General features: G+C 47.8%; 13 non-coding genes across 13 annotated transcripts; all 13 read left to right on the top strand.

Annotated features, from left to right (window-relative positions):
* The first annotated feature begins 1020 nt into the window (after positions 1-1020).
* Positions 1021-1211, top strand: LOC142710400 (U2 spliceosomal RNA). Its single transcript, XR_012869451.1, has one exon. It is a non-coding gene; the product is annotated as a U2 spliceosomal RNA (small nuclear RNA).
* A 1280-nt stretch (positions 1212-2491) lies between these two features.
* LOC142710399 (U2 spliceosomal RNA) lies at positions 2492-2682 on the top strand. The gene has a single exon (XR_012869450.1). It is a non-coding gene; the product is annotated as a U2 spliceosomal RNA (small nuclear RNA).
* Positions 2683-3974: 1292 nt separating this feature from the next.
* LOC142710364 (U2 spliceosomal RNA) lies at positions 3975-4165 on the top strand. Its single transcript, XR_012869419.1, has one exon. It is a non-coding gene; the product is annotated as a U2 spliceosomal RNA (small nuclear RNA).
* A 1288-nt stretch (positions 4166-5453) lies between these two features.
* Positions 5454-5644, top strand: LOC142710398 (U2 spliceosomal RNA). The gene has a single exon (XR_012869449.1). It is a non-coding gene; the product is annotated as a U2 spliceosomal RNA (small nuclear RNA).
* Positions 5645-6934: 1290 nt separating this feature from the next.
* LOC142710334 (U2 spliceosomal RNA) lies at positions 6935-7125 on the top strand. The gene has a single exon (XR_012869392.1). It is a non-coding gene; the product is annotated as a U2 spliceosomal RNA (small nuclear RNA).
* Positions 7126-8393: 1268 nt separating this feature from the next.
* Positions 8394-8584, top strand: LOC142710397 (U2 spliceosomal RNA). Its single transcript, XR_012869448.1, has one exon. It is a non-coding gene; the product is annotated as a U2 spliceosomal RNA (small nuclear RNA).
* A 1308-nt stretch (positions 8585-9892) lies between these two features.
* On the top strand, positions 9893-10083 carry LOC142710396 (U2 spliceosomal RNA). Its single transcript, XR_012869447.1, has one exon. It is a non-coding gene; the product is annotated as a U2 spliceosomal RNA (small nuclear RNA).
* Positions 10084-11375: 1292 nt separating this feature from the next.
* Positions 11376-11566, top strand: LOC142710395 (U2 spliceosomal RNA). Its single transcript, XR_012869446.1, has one exon. It is a non-coding gene; the product is annotated as a U2 spliceosomal RNA (small nuclear RNA).
* A 1276-nt stretch (positions 11567-12842) lies between these two features.
* Positions 12843-13033, top strand: LOC142710393 (U2 spliceosomal RNA). Its single transcript, XR_012869445.1, has one exon. It is a non-coding gene; the product is annotated as a U2 spliceosomal RNA (small nuclear RNA).
* Positions 13034-14321: 1288 nt separating this feature from the next.
* LOC142710392 (U2 spliceosomal RNA) lies at positions 14322-14512 on the top strand. The gene has a single exon (XR_012869444.1). It is a non-coding gene; the product is annotated as a U2 spliceosomal RNA (small nuclear RNA).
* A 1276-nt stretch (positions 14513-15788) lies between these two features.
* On the top strand, positions 15789-15979 carry LOC142710391 (U2 spliceosomal RNA). Its single transcript, XR_012869443.1, has one exon. It is a non-coding gene; the product is annotated as a U2 spliceosomal RNA (small nuclear RNA).
* Positions 15980-17159: 1180 nt separating this feature from the next.
* LOC142710389 (U2 spliceosomal RNA) lies at positions 17160-17350 on the top strand. Its single transcript, XR_012869441.1, has one exon. It is a non-coding gene; the product is annotated as a U2 spliceosomal RNA (small nuclear RNA).
* Positions 17351-18626: 1276 nt separating this feature from the next.
* Positions 18627-18818, top strand: LOC142710368 (U2 spliceosomal RNA). Its single transcript, XR_012869423.1, has one exon. It is a non-coding gene; the product is annotated as a U2 spliceosomal RNA (small nuclear RNA).
* Positions 18819-19776: the final 958 nt, after the last annotated feature.

Here is a 19776-nt window from a genome sequence, read left to right as displayed (position 1 = left end):
AGGTAAGTTAAAGAGCTGCACCTGAGCCAGCCACTGATTGATTGATTGATTGATTGATTGATTGATTGATTGATTGATTGATGCAGCACAACAGTCAAATAGTGGAGTGGAGTAGGGGAACAGCAAACAGCCAATAAAGCAGCCCGCCCGCTCGCCTGCCCGCCACAATGGACCTACCTGTGTACACTAGATGGATGTGATGGAATGTACTGTCGTCCCTACATTTCAAGAAGAAGTAAGAATTGCAGTTGCAACAAAGCCTTGCTTGCCTACAAAGAGAGCAGCAATTTGGATTTGTTACTATGTTACCTAGAAGAATAACAAACTGTGCAAGGATGGAGGTTGTAGGAGCAAGGAGAAGTTGTCTGTAAAGTTGGTGGATGCCTATTTTCCATTTTGCAGTCCCTTGTCTCCCTCTTGTGGCCTCCTGGAGGCAACTAGCTGTGCAAAAAAAAGACAGCCTGGCGGCCGGCTGTTGCAGTGTTGCCCTCTCAGGCAACACTGAGTGACTGACTGAGCCTCACCGTCTTATATAAAGTTCAGACGGAACTTTGCACGTGTCATAGTGGAGCCCTCAGGATTCCAGAGCCAGCTTTCTGACATCATAATGGGGCCTCAGAGATAAAAGCCTGGGCCCAGGCAGTGTTGGTCAGTGCTGCTCAGCAGGCAGCACTGGACTGGACTGGATTACAGCTGATACAAGGTGTGAAGGAACAAGGGGTGGCTGTGGGCATGCACTTGCTGCCGCTGCCAGTGTTTATCTGCATGGCAGCAGGGCATTTGGGCGTTGCCAGGAAGGCGTTTTTATGTAGATTCCTCCTCTTTCAGCACTGCATTGTGGTGCAAGCAAAAGAAGCAAATCCTGTCTGGCTTCCTCTCCGGCCTTTATTCACCTCCCGTGTAGCTGTGAGTGTGTGAGCCTGCAGGGCCCCATGGAATTGCCTAGAAGTAGGCTGAATCGCTGCAAGGGCTGAACAGCAGTATCGGGCAGGCTCGGGCAACGCGCGGCCCGTTCGGGTTATCGCTTCTCGGCCTTTTGGCTAAGATCAAGTGTAGTATCTGTTCTTATCAGTTTAATATCTGATACGTCCCCTATCTGGGGACCATATATTAAATGGATTTTTAGAACAGGGAGATGGAAATAGAGCTTGCTCTGTCCACTCCACGCATTGACCTGGTATTGCAGTATTTCCAGGACCGGTGCACCCTTTCCTTATGTGTTGACTAAAAGCAGATTCCAAAAGTGTTTTTTGTCTTTGCTATTGTTTCTGTCTTTCTGAAGGGATCTCCCCTTTTAATCCCATTATTTCAACACCTGTTGGACAATGCATGAGTGATAATGAGCTCATTGATTAAATGCAATTAATGAATAGATTGCCACCTCTTGTTGTGTGTCGTCTGTGTTTCTGTGTTTCCGGCATTTCACATTGGAACACCTCATTCACCTTCCTTGTCTTCTCTCCGCCCTCCCTTTTAGGTAAGTTAAAGAGCTGCACCTGAGCCAGCCACTGATTGATTGATTGATTGATTGATTGATTGATTGATTGATTGATGCAGCACAACAGTCAAATAGTGGAGTGGAGTAGGGGAACAGCAAACAGCCAATAAAGCAGCCCGCCCGCTCGCCTGCCCGCCACAATGGACCTACCTGTGTACACTAGATGGATGTGATGGAATGTACTGTCGTCCCTACATTTCAAGAAGAAGTAAGAATTGCAGTTGCAACAAAGCCTTGCTTGCCTACAAAAAGAGCAGCAATTTGGATTTGTTACTATGTTACCTAGAAGAATAACAAACTGTGCAAGGATGGAGGTTGTAGGAGCAAGGAGAAGTTGTCTGTAAAGTTGGTGGATGCCTATTTTCCATTTTGCAGTCCCTTGTCTCCCTCTTGTGGCCTCCTGGAGGCAACTAGCTGTGCAAAAAAAAGACAGCCTGGCGGCCGGCTGTTGCAGTGTTGCCCTCTCAGGCAACACTGAGTGACTGACTGAGCCTCACCGTCTTATATAAAGTTCAGACGGAACTTTGCACGTGTCATAGTGGAGCCCTCAGGATTCCAGAGCCAGCTTTCTGACATCATAATGGGGCCTCAGAGATAAAAGCCTGGGCCCAGGCAGTGTTGGTCAGTGCTGCTCAGCAGGCAGCACTGGACTGGACTGGATTACAGCTGATACAAGGTGTGAAGGAACAAGGGGTGGCTGTGGGCATGCACTTGCTGCCGCTGCCAGTGTTTATCTGCATGGCAGCAGGGCATTTGGGCGTTGCCAGGAAGGCGTTTTTATGTAGATTCCTCCTCTTTCAGCACTGCATTGTGGTGCAAGCAAAAGAAGCAAATCCTGTCTGGCTTCCTCTCCGGCCTTTATTCACCTCCCGTGTAGCTGTGAGTGTGTGAGCCTGCAGGGCCCCATGGAATTGCCTAGAAGTAGGCTGAATCGCTGCAAGGGCTGAACAGCAGTATCGGGCAGGCTCGGGCAACGCGCGGCCCGTTCGGGTTATCGCTTCTCGGCCTTTTGGCTAAGATCAAGTGTAGTATCTGTTCTTATCAGTTTAATATCTGATACGTCCCCTATCTGGGGACCATATATTAAATGGATTTTTAGAACAGGGAGATGGAAATAGAGCTTGCTCTGTCCACTCCACGCATTGACCTGGTATTGCAGTATTTCCAGGACCGGTGCACCCTTTCCTTATGTGTTGACTAAAAGCAGATTCCAAAAGTGTTTTTTGTCTTTGCTATTGTTTCTGTCTTTCTGAAGGGATCTCCCCTTTTAATCCCATTATTTCAACACCTGTTGGACAATGCATGAGTGATAATGAGCTCATTGATTAAATGCAATTAATGAATAGATTGCCACCTCTTGTTGTGTGTCGTCTGTGTTTCTGTGTTTCCGGCATTTCACATTGGAACACCTCATTCACCTTCCTTGTCTTCTCTCCGCCCTCCCTTTTAGGTAAGTTAAAGAGCTGCACCTGAGCCAGCCACTGATTGATTGATTGATTGATTGATTGATTGATTGATTGATTGATTGATTGATTGATGCAGCACAACAGTCAAATAGTGGAGTGGAGTAGGGGAACAGCAAACAGCCAATAAAGCAGCCCGACCGCTCGCCTGCCCGCCACAATGGACCTACCTGTGTACACTAGATGGATGTGATGGAATGTACGGTCGTCCCTACATTTCAAGAAGAAGTAAGAATTGCAGTTGCAACAAAGCCTTGCTTGCCTACAAAGAGAGCAGCAATTTGGATTTGTTACTATGTTACCTAGAAGAATAACAAACTGTGCAAGGATGGAGGTTGTAGGAGCAAGGAGAAGTTGTCTGTAAAGTTGGTGGATGCCTATTTTCCATTTTGCAGTCCCTTGTCTCCCTCTTGTGGCCTCCTGGAGGCAACTAGCTGTGCAAAAAAAAGACAGCCTGGCGGCCGGCTGTTGCAGTGTTGCCCTCTCAGGCAACACTGAGTGACTGACTGAGCCTCACCGTCTTATATAAAGTTCAGACGGAACTTTGCACGTGTCATAGTGGAGCCCTCAGGATTCCAGAGCCAGCTTTCTGACATCATAATGGGGCCTCAGAGATAAAAGCCTGGGCCCAGGCAGTGTTGGTCAGTGCTGCTCAGCAGGCAGCACTGGACTGGACTGGATTACAGCTGATACAAGGTGTGAAGGAACAAGGGGTGGCTGTGGGCATGCACTTGCTGCCGCTGCCAGTGTTTATCTGCATGGCAGCAGGGCATTTGGGCGTTGCCAGGAAGGCGTTTTTATGTAGATTCCTCCTCTTTCAGCACTGCATTGTGGTGCAAGCAAAAGAAGCAAATCCTGTCTGGCTTCCTCTCCGGCCTTTATTCACCTCCCGTGTAGCTGTGAGTGTGTGAGCCTGCAGGGCCCCATGGAATTGCCTAGAAGTAGGCTGAATCGCTGCAAGGGCTGAACAGCAGTATCGGGCAGGCTCGGGCAACGCGCGGCCCGTTCGGGTTATCGCTTCTCGGCCTTTTGGCTAAGATCAAGTGTAGTATCTGTTCTTATCAGTTTAATATCTGATACGTCCCCTATCTGGGGACCATATAGTAAATGGATTTTTAGAACAGGGAGATGGAAATAGAGCTTGCTCTGTCCACTCCACGCATTGACCTGGTATTGCAGTATTTCCAGGACCGGTGCACCCTTTCCTTATGTGTTGACTAAAAGCAGATTCCAAAAGTGTTTTTTGTCTTTGCTATTGTTTCTGTCTTTCTGAAGGGATCTCCCCTTTTAATCCCATTATTTCAACACCTGTTGGACAATGCATGAGTGATAATGAGCTCATTGATTAAATGCAATTAATGAATAGATTGCCACCTCTTGTTGTGTGTCGTCTGTGTTTCTGTGTTTCCGGCATTTCACATTGGAACACCTCATTCACCTTCCTTGTCTTCTCTCCGCCCTCCCTTTTAGGTAAGTTAAAGAGCTGCACCTGAGCCAGCCACTGATTGATTGATTGATTGATTGATTGATTGATTGATTGATTGATTGATTGATGCAGCACAACAGTCAAATAGTGGAGTGGAGTAGGGGAACAGCAAACAGCCAATAAAGCAGCCCGCCCGCTCGCCTGCCCGCCACAATGGACCTACCTGTGTACACTAGATGGATGTGATGGAATGTACTGTCGTCCCTACATTTCAAGAAGAAGTAAGAATTGCAGTTGCAACAAAGCCTTGCTTGCCTACAAAGAGAGCAGCAATTTGGATTTGTTACTATGTTACCTAGAAGAATAACAAACTGTGCAAGGATGGAGGTTGTAGGAGCAAGGAGAAGTTGTCTGTAAAGTTGGTGGATGCCTATTTTCCATTTTGCAGTCCCTTGTCTCCCTCTTGTGGCCTCCTGGAGGCAACTAGCTGTGCAAAAAAAAGACAGCCTGGCGGCCGGCTGTTGCAGTGTTGCCCTCTCAGGCAACACTGAGTGACTGACTGAGCCTCACCGTCTTATATAAAGTTCAGACGGAACTTTGCACGTGTCATAGTGGAGCCCTCAGGATTCCAGAGCCAGCTTTCTGACATCATAATGGGGCCTCAGAGATAAAAGCCTGGGCCCAGGCAGTGTTGGTCAGTGCTGCTCAGCAGGCAGCACTGGACTGGACTGGATTACAGCTGATACAAGGTGTGAAGGAACAAGGGGTGGCTGTGGGCATGCACTTGCTGCCGCTGCCAGTGTTTATCTGCATGGCAGCAGGGCATTTGGGCGTTGCCAGGAAGGCGTTTTTATGTAGATTCCTCCTCTTTCAGCACTGCATTGTGGTGCAAGCAAAAGAAGCAAATCCTGTCTGGCTTCCTCTCCGGCCTTTATTCACCTCCCGTGTAGCTGTGAGTGTGTGAGCCTGCAGGGCCCCATGGAATTGCCTAGAAGTAGGCTGAATCGCTGCAAGGGCTGAACAGCAGTATCGGGCAGGCTCGGGCAACGCGCGGCCCGTTCGGGTTATCGCTTCTCGGCCTTTTGGCTAAGATCAAGTGTAGTATCTGTTCTTATCAGTTTAATATCTGATACGTCCCCTATCTGGGGACCATATATTAAATGGATTTTTAGAACAGGGAGATGGAAATAGAGCTTGCTCTGTCCACTCCACGCATTGACCTGGTATTGCAGTATTTCCAGGACCGGTGCACCCTTTCCTTATGTGTTGACTAAAAGCAGATTCCAAAAGTGTTTTTTGTCTTTGCTATTGTTTCTGTCTTTCTGAAGGGATCTCCCCTTTTAATCCCATTATTTCAACACCTGTTGGACAATGCATGAGTGATAATGAGCTCATTGATTAAATGCAATTAATGAATAGATTGCCACCTCTTGTTGTGTGTCGTCTGTGTTTCTGTGTTTCCGGCATTTCACATTGGAACACCTCATTCACCTTCCTTGTCTTCTCTCCGCCCTCCCTTTTAGGTAAGTTAAAGAGCTGCACCTGAGCCAGCCACTGATTGATTGATTGATTGATTGATTGATTGATTGATTGATTGATTGATTGATTGATGCAGCACAACAGTCAAATAGTGGAGTGGAGTAGGGGAACAGCAAACAGCCAATAAAGCAGCCCGCCCGCTCGCCTGCCCCACAATGGACCTACCTGTGTACACTAGATGGATGTGATGGAATGTACTGTCGTCCCTACATTTCAAGAAGAAGTAAGAATTGCAGTTGCAACAAAGCCTTGCTTGCCTACAAAGAGAGCAGCAATTTGGATTTGTTACTATGTTACCTAGAAGAATAACAAACTGTGCAAGGATGGAGGTTGTAGGAGCAAGGAGAAGTTGTCTGTAAAGTTGGTGGATGCCTATTTTCCATTTTGCAGTCCCTTGTCTCCCTCTTGTGGCCTCCTGGAGGCAACTAGCTGTGCAAAAAAAAGACAGCCTGGCGGCCGGCTGTTGCAGTGTTGCCCTCTCAGGCAACACTGAGTGACTGACTGAGCCTCACCGTCTTATATAAAGTTCAGACGGAACTTTGCACGTGTCATAGTGGAGCCCTCAGGATTCCAGAGCCAGCTTTCTGACATCATAATGGGGCCTCAGAGATAAAAGCCTGGGCCCAGGCAGTGTTGGTCAGTGCTGCTCAGCAGGCAGCACTGGACTGGACTGGATTACAGCTGATACAAGGTGTGAAGGAACAAGGGGTGGCTGTGGGCATGCACTTGCTGCCGCTGCCAGTGTTTATCTGCATGGCAGCAGGGCATTTGGGCGTTGCCAGGAAGGCGTTTTTATGTAGATTCCTCCTCTTTCAGCACTGCATTGTGGTGCAAGCAAAAGAAGCAAATCCTGTCTGGCTTCCTCTCCGGCCTTTATTCACCTCCCGTGTAGCTGTGAGTGTGTGAGCCTGCAGGGCCCCATGGAATTGCCTAGAAGTAGGCTGAATCGCTGCAAGGGCTGAACAGCAGTATCGGGCAGGCTCGGGCAACGCGCGGCCCGTTCGGGTTATCGCTTCTCGGCCTTTTGGCTAAGATCAAGTGTAGTATCTGTTCTTATCAGTTTAATATCTGATATGTCCCCTATCTGGGGACCATATATTAAATGGATTTTTAGAACAGGGAGATGGAAATAGAGCTTGCTCTGTCCACTCCACGCATTGACCTGGTATTGCAGTATTTCCAGGACCGGTGCACCCTTTCCTTATGTGTTGACTAAAAGCAGATTCCAAAAGTGTTTTTTGTCTTTGCTATTGTTTCTGTCTTTCTGAAGGGATCTCCCCTTTTAATCCCATTATTTCAACACCTGTTGGACAATGCATGAGTGATAATGAGCTCATTGATTAAATGCAATTAATGAATAGATTGCCACCTCTTGTTGTGTGTCGTCTGTGTTTCTGTGTTTCCGGCATTTCACATTGGAACACCTCATTCACCTTCCTTGTCTTCTCTCCGCCCTCCCTTTTAGGTAAGTTAAAGAGCTGCACCTGAGCCAGCCACTGATTGATTGATTGATTGATTGATTGATTGATTGATTGATTGATTGATGCAGCACAACAGTCAAATAGTGGAGTGGAGTAGGGGAACAGCAAACAGCCAATAAAGCAGCCCGCCCGCTCGCCTGCCCGCCACAATGGACCTACCTGTGTACACTAGATGGATGTGATGGAATGTACTGTCGTCCCTACATTTCAAGAAGAAGTAAGAATTGCAGTTGCAACAAAGCCTTGCTTGCCTACAAAGAGAGCAGCAATTTGGATTTGTTACTATGTTACCTAGAAGAATAACAAACTGTGCAAGGATGGAGGTTGTAGGAGCAAGGAGAAGTTGTCTGTAAAGTTGGTGGATGCCTATTTTCCATTTTGCAGTCCCTTGTCTCCCTCTTGTGGCCTCCTGGAGGCAACTAGCTGTGCAAAAAAAAGACAGCCTGGCGGCCGGCTGTTGCAGTGTTGCCCTCTCAGGCAACACTGAGTGACTGACTGAGCCTCACCGTCTTATATAAAGTTCAGACGGAACTTTAGCCCTCAGGATTCCAGAGCCAGCTTTCTGACATCATAATGGGGCCTCAGAGATAAAAGCCTGGGCCCAGGCAGTGTTGGTCAGTGCTGCTCAGCAGGCAGCACTGGACTGGACTGGATTACAGCTGATACAAGGTGTGAAGGAACAAGGGGTGGCTGTGGGCATGCACTTGCTGCCGCTGCCAGTGTTTATCTGCATGGCAGCAGGGCATTTGGGCGTTGCCAGGAAGGCGTTTTTATGTAGATTCCTCCTCTTTCAGCACTGCATTGTGGTGCAAGCAAAAGAAGCAAATCCTGTCTGGCTTCCTCTCCGGCCTTTATTCACCTCCCGTGTAGCTGTGAGTGTGTGAGCCTGCAGGGCCCCATGGAATTGCCTAGAAGTAGGCTGAATCGCTGCAAGGGCTGAACAGCAGTATCGGGCAGGCTCGGGCAACGCGCGGCCCGTTCGGGTTATCGCTTCTCGGCCTTTTGGCTAAGATCAAGTGTAGTATCTGTTCTTATCAGTTTAATATCTGATACGTCCCCTATCTGGGGACCATATATTAAATGGATTTTTAGAACAGGGAGATGGAAATAGAGCTTGCTCTGTCCACTCCACGCATTGACCTGGTATTGCAGTATTTCCAGGACCGGTGCACCCTTTCCTTATGTGTTGACTAAAAGCAGATTCCAAAAGTGTTTTTTGTCTTTGCTATTGTTTCTGTCTTTCTGAAGGGATCTCCCCTTTTAATCCCATTATTTCAACACCTGTTGGACAATGCATGAGTGATAATGAGCTCATTGATTAAATGCAATTAATGAATAGATTGCCACCTCTTGTTGTGTGTCGTCTGTGTTTCTGTGTTTCCGGCATTTCACATTGGAACACCTCATTCACCTTCCTTGTCTTCTCTCCGCCCTCCCTTTTAGGTAAGTTAAAGAGCTGCACCTGAGCCAGCCACTGATTGATTGATTGATTGATTGATTGATTGATTGATTGATTGATTGATTGATTGATTGATTGATTGATTGATGCAGCACAACAGTCAAATAGTGGAGTGGAGTAGGGGAACAGCAAACAGCCAATAAAGCAGCCCGCCCACTCGCCTGCCCGCCACAATGGACCTACCTGTGTACACTAGATGGATGTGATGGAATGTACTGTCGTCCCTACATTTCAAGAAGAAGTAAGAATTGCAGTTGCAACAAAGCCTTGCTTGCCTACAAAGAGAGCAGCAATTTGGATTTGTTACTATGTTACCTAGAAGAATAACAAACTGTGCAAGGATGGAGGTTGTAGGAGCAAGGAGAAGTTGTCTGTAAAGTTGGTGGATGCCTATTTTCCATTTTGCAGTCCCTTGTCTCCCTCTTGTGGCCTCCTGGAGACAACTAGCTGTGCAAAAAAAAGACAGCCTGGCGGCCGGCTGTTGCAGTGTTGCCCTCTCAGGCAACACTGAGTGACTGACTGAGCCTCACCGTCTTATATAAAGTTCAGACGGAACTTTGCACGTGTCATAGTGGAGCCCTCAGGATTCCAGAGCCAGCTTTCTGACATCATAATGGGGCCTCAGAGATAAAAGCCTGGGCCCAGGCAGTGTTGGTCAGTGCTGCTCAGCAGGCAGCACTGGACTGGACTGGATTACAGCTGATACAAGGTGTGAAGGAACAAGGGGTGGCTGTGGGCATGCACTTGCTGCCGCTGCCAGTGTTTATCTGCATGGCAGCAGGGCATTTGGGCGTTGCCAGGAAGGCGTTTTTATGTAGATTCCTCCTCTTTCAGCACTGCATTGTGGTGCAAGCAAAAGAAGCAAATCCTGTCTGGCTTCCTCTCCGGCCTTTATTCACCTCCCGTGTAGCTGTGAGTGTGTGAGCCTGCAGGGCCCCATGGAATTGCCTAGAAGTAGGCTGAATCGCTGCAAGGGCTGAACAGCAGTATCGGGCAGGCTCGGGCAACGCGCGGCCCGTTCGGGTTATCGCTTCTCGGCCTTTTGGCTAAGATCAAGTGTAGTATCTGTTCTTATCAGTTTAATATCTGATACGTCCCCTATCTGGGGACCATATATTAAATGGATTTTTAGAACAGGGAGATGGAAATAGAGCTTGCTCTGTCCACTCCACGCATTGACCTGGTATTGCAGTATTTCCAGGACCGGTGCACCCTTTCCTTATGTGTTGACTAAAAGCAGATTCCAAAAGTGTTTTTTGTCTTTGCTATTGTTTCTGTCTTTCTGAAGGGATCTCCCCTTTTAATCCCATTATTTCAACACCTGTTGGACAATGCATGAGTGATAATGAGCTCATTGATTAAATGCAATTAATGAATAGATTGCCACCTCTTGTTGTGTGTCGTCTGTGTTTCTGTGTTTCCGGCATTTCACATTGGAACACCTCATTCACCTTCCTTGTCTTCTCTCCGCCCTCCCTTTTAGGTAAGTTAAAGAGCTGCACCTGAGCCAGCCACTGATTGATTGATTGATTGATTGATTGATTGATTGATTGATTGATTGATTGATTGATGCAGCACAACAGTCAAATAGTGGAGTGGAGTAGGGGAACAGCAAACAGCCAATAAAGCAGCCCGCCCGCTCGCCTGCCCGCCACAATGGACCTACCTGTGTACACTAGATGGATGTGATGGAATGTACTGTCGTCCCTACATTTCAAGAAGAAGTAAGAATTGCAGTTGCAACAAAGCCTTGCTTGCCTACAAAGAGAGCAGCAATTTGGATTTGTTACTATGTTACCTAGAAGAATAACAAACTGTGCAAGGATGGAGGTTGTAGGAGCAAGGAGAAGTTGTCTGTAAAGTTGGTGGATGCCTATTTTCCATTTTGCAGTCCCTTGTCTCCCTCTTGTGGCCTCCTGGAGGCAACTAGCTGTGCAAAAAAAAGACAGCCTGGCGGCCGGCTGTTGCAGTGTTGCCCTCTCAGGCAACACTGAGTGACTGACTGAGCCTCACCGTCTTATATAAAGTTCAGACGGAACTTTGCACGTGTCATAGTGGAGCCCTCAGGATTCCAGAGCCAGCTTTCTGACATCATAATGGGGCCTCAGAGATAAAAGCCTGGGCCCAGGCAGTGTTGGTCAGTGCTGCTCAGCAGGCAGCACTGGACTGGACTGGATTACAGCTGATACAAGGTGTGAAGGAACAAGGGGTGGCTGTGGGCATGCACTTGCTGCCGCTGCCAGTGTTTATCAGCATGGCAGCAGGGCATTTGGGCGTTGCCAGGAAGGCGTTTTTATGTAGATTCCTCCTCTTTCAGCACTGCATTGTGGTGCAAGCAAAAGAAGCAAATCCTGTCTGGCTTCCTCTCCGGCCTTTATTCACCTCCCGTGTAGCTGTGAGTGTGTGAGCCTGCAGGGCCCCATGGAATTGCCTAGAAGTAGGCTGAATCGCTGCAAGGGCTGAACAGCAGTATCGGGCAGGCTCGGGCAACGCGCGGCCCGTTCGGGTTATCGCTTCTCGGCCTTTTGGCTAAGATCAAGTGTAGTATCTGTTCTTATCAGTTTAATATCTGATACGTCCCCTATCTGGGGACCATATATTAAATGGATTTTTAGAACAGGGAGATGGAAATAGAGCTTGCTCTGTCCACTCCACGCATTGACCTGGTATTGCAGTATTTCCAGGACCGGTGCACCCTTTCCTTATGTGTTGACTAAAAGCAGATTCCAAAAGTGTTTTTTGTCTTTGCTATTGTTTCTGTCTTTCTGAAGGGATCTCCCCTTTTAATCCCATTATTTCAACACCTGTTGGACAATGCATGAGTGATAATGAGCTCATTGATTAAATGCAATTAATGAATAGATTGCCACCTCTTGTTGTGTGTCGTCTGTGTTTCTGTGTTTCCGGCATTTCACATTGGAACACCTCATTCACCTTCCTTGTCTTCTCTCCGCCCTCCCTTTTAGGTAAGTTAAAGAGCTGCACCTGAGCCAGCCACTGATTGATTGATTGATTGATTGATTGATTGATTGATTGATGCAGCACAACAGTCAAATAGTGGAGTGGAGTAGGGGAACAGCAAACAGCCAATAAAGCAGCCCGCCCGCTCGCCTGCCCGCCACAATGGACCTACCTGTGTACACTAGATGGATGTGATGGAATGTACTGTCGTCCCTACATTTCAAGAAGAAGTAAGAATTGCAGTTGCAACAAAGCCTTGCTTGCCTACAAAGAGAGCAGCAATTTGGATTTGTTACTATGTTACCTAGAAGAATAACAAACTGTGCAAGGATGGAGGTTGTAGGAGCAAGGAGAAGTTGTCTGTAAAGTTGGTGGATGCCTATTTTCCATTTTGCAGTCCCTTGTCTCCCTCTTGTGGCCTCCTGGAGGCAACTAGCTGTGCAAAAAAAAGACAGCCTGGCGGCCGGCTGTTGCAGTGTTGCCCTCTCAGGCAACACTGAGTGACTGACTGAGCCTCACCGTCTTATATAAAGTTCAGACGGAACTTTGCACGTGTCATAGTGGAGCCCTCAGGATTCCAGAGCCAGCTTTCTGACATCATAATGGGGCCTCAGAGATAAAAGCCTGGGCCCAGGCAGTGTTGGTCAGTGCTGCTCAGCAGGCAGCACTGGACTGGACTGGATTACAGCTGATACAAGGTGTGAAGGAACAAGGGGTGGCTGTGGGCATGCACTTGCTGCCGCTGCCAGTGTTTATCTGCATGGCAGCAGGGCATTTGGGCGTTGCCAGGAAGGCGTTTTTATGTAGATTCCTCCTCTTTCAGCACTGCATTGTGGTGCAAGCAAAAGAAGCAAATCCTGTCTGGCTTCCTCTCCGGCCTTTATTCACCTCCCGTGTAGCTGTGAGTGTGTGAGCCTGCAGGGCCCCATGGAATTGCCTAGAAGTAGGCTGAATCGCTGCAAGGGCTGAACAGCAGTATCGGGCAGGCTCGGGCAACGCGCGGCCCGTTCGGGTTATCGCTTCTCGGCCTTTTGGCTAAGATCAAGTGTAGTATCTGTTCTTATCAGTTTAATATCTGATACGTCCCCTATCTGGGGACCATATATTAAATGGATTTTTAGAACAGGGAGATGGAAATAGAGCTTGCTCTGTCCACTCCACGCATTGACCTGGTATTGCAGTATTTCCAGGACCGGTGCACCCTTTCCTTATGTGTTGACTAAAAGCAGATTCCAAAAGTGTTTTTTGTCTTTGCTATTGTTTCTGTCTTTCTGAAGGGATCTCCCCTTTTAATCCCATTATTTCAACACCTGTTGGACAATGCATGAGTGATAATGAGCTCATTGATTAAATGCAATTAATGAATAGATTGCCACCTCTTGTTGTGTGTCGTCTGTGTTTCTGTGTTTCCGGCATTTCACATTGGAACACCTCATTCACCTTCCTTGTCTTCTCTCCGCCCTCCCTTTTAGGTAAGTTAAAGAGCTGCACCTGAGCCAGCCACTGATTGATTGATTGATTGATTGATTGATTGATTGATTGATTGATTGATTGATGCAGCACAACAGTCAAATAGTGGAGTGGAGTAGGGGAACAGCAAACAGCCAATAAAGCAGCCCGCCCGCTCGCCTGCCCGCCACAATGGACCTACCTGTGTACACTAGATGGATGTGATGGAATGTACTGTCGTCCCTACATTTCAAGAAGAAGTAAGAATTGCAGTTGCAACAAAGCCTTGCTTGCCTACAAAGAGAGCAGCAATTTGGATTTGTTACTATGTTACCTAGAAGAATAACAAACTGTGCAAGGATGGAGGTTGTAGGAGCAAGGAGAAGTTGTCTGTAAAGTTGGTGGATGCCTATTTTCCATTTTGCAGTCCCTTGTCTCCCTCTTGTGGCCTCCTGGAGGCAACTAGCTGTGCAAAAAAAAGACAGCCTGGCGGCCGGCTGTTGCAGTGTTGCCCTCTCAGGCAACACTGAGTGACTGACTGAGCCTCACCGTCTTATATAAAGTTCAGACGGAACTTTGCACGTGTCATAGTGGAGCCCTCAGGATTCCAGAGCCAGCTTTCTGACATCATAATGGGGCCTCAGAGATAAAAGCCTGGGCCCAGGCAGTGTTGGTCAGTGCTGCTCAGCAGGCAGCACTGGACTGGACTGGATTACAGCTGATACAAGGTGTGAAGGAACAAGGGGTGGCTGTGGGCATGCACTTGCTGCCGCTGCCAGTGTTTATCTGCATGGCAGCAGGGCATTTGGGCGTTGCCAGGAAGGCGTTTTTATGTAGATTCCTCCTCTTTCAGCACTGCATTGTGGTGCAAGCAAAAGAAGCAAATCCTGTCTGGCTTCCTCTCCGGCCTTTATTCACCTCCCGTGTAGCTGTGAGTGTGTGAGCCTGCAGGGCCCCATGGAATTGCCTAGAAGTAGGCTGAATCGCTGCAAGGGCTGAACAGCAGTATCGGGCAGGCTCGGGCAACGCGCGGCCCGTTCGGGTTATCGCTTCTCGGCCTTTTGGCTAAGATCAAGTGTAGTATCTGTTCTTATCAGTTTAATATCTGATACGTCCCCTATCTGGGGACCATATATTAAATGGATTTTTAGAACAGGGAGATGGAAATAGAGCTTGCTCTGTCCACTCCACGCATTGACCTGGTATTGCAGTATTTCCAGGACCGGTGCACCCTTTCCTTATGTGTTGACTAAAAGCAGATTCCAAAAGTGTTTTTTGTCTTTGCTATTGTTTCTGTCTTTCTGAAGGGATCTCCCCTTTTAATCCCATTATTTCAACACCTGTTGGACAATGCATGAGTGATAATGAGCTCATTGATTAAATGCAATTAATGAATAGATTGCCACCTCTTGTTGTGTGTCGTCTGTGTTTCTGTGTTTCCGGCATTTCACATTGGAACACCTCATTCACCTTCCTTGTCTTCTCTCCGCCCTCCCTTTTAGGTAAGTTAAAGAGCTGCACCTGAGCCAGCCACTGATTGATTGATTGATTGATTGATTGATTGATTGATTGATGCAGCACAACAGTCAAATAGTGGAGTGGAGTAGGGGAACAGCAAACAGCCAATAAAGCAGCCCGCCCGCTCGCCTGCCCGCCACAATGGACCTACCTGTGTACACTAGATGGATGTGATGGAATGTACTGTCGTCCCTACATTTCAAGAAGAAGTAAGAATTGCAGTTGCAACAAAGCCTTGCTTGCCTACAAAGAGAGCAGCAATTTGGATTTGTTACTATGTTACCTAGAAGAATAACAAACTGTGCAAGGATGGAGGTTGTAGGAGCAAGGAGAAGTTGTCTGTAAAGTTGGTGGATGCCTATTTTCCATTTTGCAGTCCCTTGTCTCCCTCTTGTGGCCTCCTGGAGGCAACTAGCTGTGCAAAAAAAAGACAGCCTGGCGGCCGGCTGTTGCAGTGTTGCCCTCTCAGGCAACACTGAGTGACTGACTGAGCCTCACCGTCTTATATAAAGTTCAGACGGAACTTTGCACGTGTCATAGTGGAGCCCTCAGGATTCCAGAGCCAGCTTTCTGACATCATAATGGGGCCTCAGAGATAAAAGCCTGGGCCCAGGCAGTGTTGGTCAGTGCTGCTCAGCAGGCAGCACTGGACTGGACTGGATTACAGCTGATACAAGGTGTGAAGGAACAAGGGGTGGCTGTGGGCATGCACTTGCTGCCGCTGCCAGTGTTTATCTGCATGGCAGCAGGGCATTTGGGCGTTGCCAGGAAGGCGTTTTTATGTAGATTCCTCCTCTTTCAGCACTGCATTGTGGTGCAAGCAAAAGAAGCAAATCCTGTCTGGCTTCCTCTCCGGCCTTTATTCACCTCCCGTGTAGCTGTGAGTGTGTGAGCCTGCAGGGCCCCATGGAATTGCCTAGAAGTAGGCTGAATCGCTGCAAGGGCTGAACAGCAGTATCGGGCAGGCTCGGGCAACGCGCGGCCCGTTCGGGTTATCGCTTCTCGGCCTTTTGGCTAAGATCAAGTGTAGTATCTGTTCTTATCAGTTTAATATCTGATACGTCCCCTATCTGGGGACCATATATTAAATGGATTTTTAGAACAGGGAGATGGAAATAGAGCTTGCTCTGTCCACTCCACGCATTGACCTGGTATTGCAGTATTTCCAGGACCGGTGCACCCTTTCCTTATGTGTTGACTAAAAGCAGATTCCAAAAGTGTTTTTTGTCTTTGCTATTGTTTCTGTCTTTCTGAAGGGATCTCCCCTTTTAATCCCATTATTTCAACACCTGTTGGACAATGCATGAGTGATAATGAGCTCATTGATTAAATGCAATTAATGAATAGATTGCCACCTCTTGTTGTGTGTCGTCTGTGTTTCTGTGTTTCCGGCATTTCACATTGGAACACCTCATTCACCTTCCTTGTCTTCTCTCCGCCCTCCCTTTTAGGTAAGTTAAAGAGCTGCACCTGAGCCAGCCACTTGATTGATTGATTGATTGATTGATTGATTGATTGATTGATTGATTGATTGATGCAGCACAACAGTCAAATAGTGGAGTGGAGTAGGGGAACAGCAAACAGCCAATAAAGCAGCCCGCCCGCTCGCCTGCCCGCCACAATGGACCTACCTGTGTACACTAGATGGATGTGATGGAATGTACTGTCGTCCCTACATTTCAAGAAGAAGTAAGAATTGCAGTTGCAACAAAGCCTTGCTTGCCTACAAAGAGAGCAGCAATTTGGATTTGTTACTATGTTACCTAGAAGAATAACAAACTGTGCAAGGATGGAGGTTGTAGGAGCAAGGAGAAGTTGTCTGTAAAGTTGGTGGATGCCTATTTTCCATTTTGCAGTCCCTTGTCTCCCTCTTGTGGCCTCCTGGAGGCAACTAGCTGTGCAAAAAAAAGACAGCCTGGCGGCCGGCTGTTGCAGTGTTGCCCTCTCAGGCAACACTGAGTGACTGACTGAGCCTCACCGTCTTATATAAAGTTCAGACGGAACTTTGCACGTGTCATAGTGGAGCCCTCAGGATTCCAGAGCCAGCTTTCTGACATCATAATGGGGCCTCAGAGATAAAAGCCTGGGCCCAGGCAGTGTTGGTCAGTGCTGCTCAGCAGGCAGCACTGGACAGGACTGGATTACAGCTGATACAAGGTGTGAAGGAACAAGGGGTGGCTGTGGGCATGCACTTGCTGCCGCTGCCAGTGTTTATCTGCATGGCAGCAGGGCATTTGGGCGTTGCCAGGAAGGCGTTTTTATGTAGATTCCTCCTCTTTCAAATTGCCTAGAAGTAGGCTGAATCGCTGCAAGGGCTGAACAGCAGTATCGGGCAGGCTCGGGCAACGCGCGGCCCGTTCGGGTTATCGCTTCTCGGCCTTTTGGCTAAGATCAAGTGTAGTATCTGTTCTTATCAGTTTAATATCTGATACGTCCCCTATCTGGGGACCATATATTAAATGGATTTTTAGAACAGGGAGATGGAAATAGAGCTTGCTCTGTCCACTCCACGCATTGACCTGGTATTGCAGTATTTCCAGGACCGGTGCACCCTTTCCTTATGTGTTGACTAAAAGCAGATTCCAAAAGTGTTTTTTGTCTTTGCTATTGTTTCTGTCTTTCTGAAGGGATCTCCCCTTTTAATCCCATTATTTCAACACCTGTTGGACAATGCATGAGTGATAATGAGCTCATTGATTAAATGCAATTAATGAATAGATTGCCACCTCTTGTTGTGTGTCGTCTGTGTTTCTGTGTTTCCGGCATTTCACATTGGAACACCTCATTCACCTTCCTTGTCTTCTCTCCGCCCTCCCTTTTAGGTAAGTTAAAGAGCTGCACCTGAGCCAGCCACTGATTGATTGATTGATTGATTGATTGATTGATTGATTGATGCAGCACAACAGTCAAATAGTGGAGTGGAGTAGGGGAACAGCAAACAGCCAATAAAGCAGCCCGCCCGCTCGCCTGCCCGCCACAATGGACCTACCTGTGTACACTAGATGGATGTGATGGAATGTACTGTCGTCCCTACATTTCAAGAAGAAGTAAGAATTGCAGTTGCAACAAAGCCTTGCTTGCCTACAAAGAGAGCAGCAATTTGGATTTGTTACTATGTTACCTAGAAGAATAACAAACTGTGCAAGGATGGAGGTTGTAGGAGCAAGGAGAAGTTGTCTGTAAAGTTGGTGGATGCCTATTTTCCATTTTGCAGTCCCTTGTCTCCCTCTTGTGGCCTCCTGGAGGCAACTAGCTGTGCAAAAAAAAGACAGCCTGGCGGCCGGCTGTTGCAGTGTTGCCCTCTCAGGCAACACTGAGTGACTGACTGAGCCTCACCGTCTTATATAAAGTTCAGACGGAACTTTGCACGTGTCATAGTGGAGCCCTCAGGATTCCAGAGCCAGCTTTCTGACATCATAATGGGGCCTCAGAGATAAAAGCCTGGGCCCAGGCAGTGTTGGTCCGTGCTGCTCAGCAGGCAGCACTGGACTGGACTGGATTACAGCTGATACAAGGTGTGAAGGAACAAGGGGTGGCTGTGGGCATGCACTTGCTGCCGCTGCCAGTGTTTATCTGCATGGCAGCAGGGCATTTGGCGTTGCCAGGAAGGCGTTTTTATGTAGATTCCTCCTCTTTCAGCACTGCATTGTGGTGCAAGCAAAAGAAGCAAATCCTGTCTGGCTTCCTCTCCGGCCTTTATTCACCTCCCGTGTAGCTGTGAGTGTGTGAGCCTGCAGGGCCCCATGGAATTGCCTAGAAGTAGGCTGAATCGCTGCAAGGGCTGAACAGCAGTATCGGGCAGGCTCGGGCAACGCGCGGCCCGTTCGGGTTACGCGCTTCTCGGCCTTTTGGCTAAGATCAAGTGTAGTATCTGTTCTTATCAGTTTAATATCTGATACGTCCCCTATCTGGGGACCATATATTAAATGGATTTTTAGAACAGGGAGATGGAAATAGAGGCTTGCTCTGTCCACTCCACGCATTGACCTGGTATTGCAGTATTTCCAGGACCGGTGCACCCTTTCCTTATGTGTTGACTAAAAGCAGATTCCAAAAGTGTTTTTTGTCTTTGCTATTGTTTCTGTCTTTCTGAAGGGATCTCCCCTTTTAATCCCATTATTTCAACACCTGTTGGACAATGCATGAGTGATAATGAGCTCATTGATTAAATGCAATTAATGAATAGATTGCCACCTCTTGTTGTGTGTCGTCTGTGTTTCTGTGTTTCCGGCATTTCACATTGGAACACCTCATTCACCTTCCTTGTCTTCTCTCCGCCCTCCCTTTTAGGTAAGTTAAAGAGCTGCACCTGAGCCAGCCACTGATTGATTGATTGATTGATTGATTGATTGATTGATTGATTGATTGATGCAGCACAACAGTCAAATAGTGGAGTGGAGTAGGGGAACAGCAAACAGCCAATAAAGCAGCCCGCCCGCTCGCCTGCCCGCCACAATGGACCTACCTGTGTACACTAGATGGATGTGATGGAATGTACTGTCGTCCCTACATTTCAAGAAGAAGTAAGAATTGCAGTTGCAACAAAGCCTTGCTTGCCTACAAAGAGAGCAGCAATTTGGATTTGTTACTATGTTACCTAGAAGAATAACAAACTGTGCAAGGATGGAGGTTGTAGGAGCAAGGAGAAGTTGTCTGTAAAGTTGGTGGATGCCTATTTTCCATTTTGCAGTCCCTTGTCTCCCTCTTGTGGCCTCCTGGAGGCAACTAGCTGTGCAAAAAAAAGACAGCCTGGCGGCCGGCTGTTGCAGTGTTGCCCTCTCAGGCAACACTGAGTGACTGACTGAGCCTCACCGTCTTATATAAAGTTCAGACGGAACTTTGCACGTGTCATAGTGGAGCCCTCAGGATTCCAGAGCCAGCTTTCTGACATCATAATGGGGCCTCAGAGATAAAAGCCTGGGCCCAGGCAGTGTTGGTCAGTGCTGCTCAGCAGGCAGCACTGGACTGGACTGGATTACAGC

This window comes from Rhinoderma darwinii, unplaced genomic scaffold (genome assembly GCF_050947455.1).
Source record: "Rhinoderma darwinii isolate aRhiDar2 unplaced genomic scaffold, aRhiDar2.hap1 Scaffold_4236, whole genome shotgun sequence".
In the NCBI taxonomy this organism is placed as follows: domain Eukaryota; kingdom Metazoa; phylum Chordata; class Amphibia; order Anura; family Rhinodermatidae; genus Rhinoderma; species Rhinoderma darwinii.
This window is presented reverse-complemented; position numbering and strand designations above follow the sequence as displayed.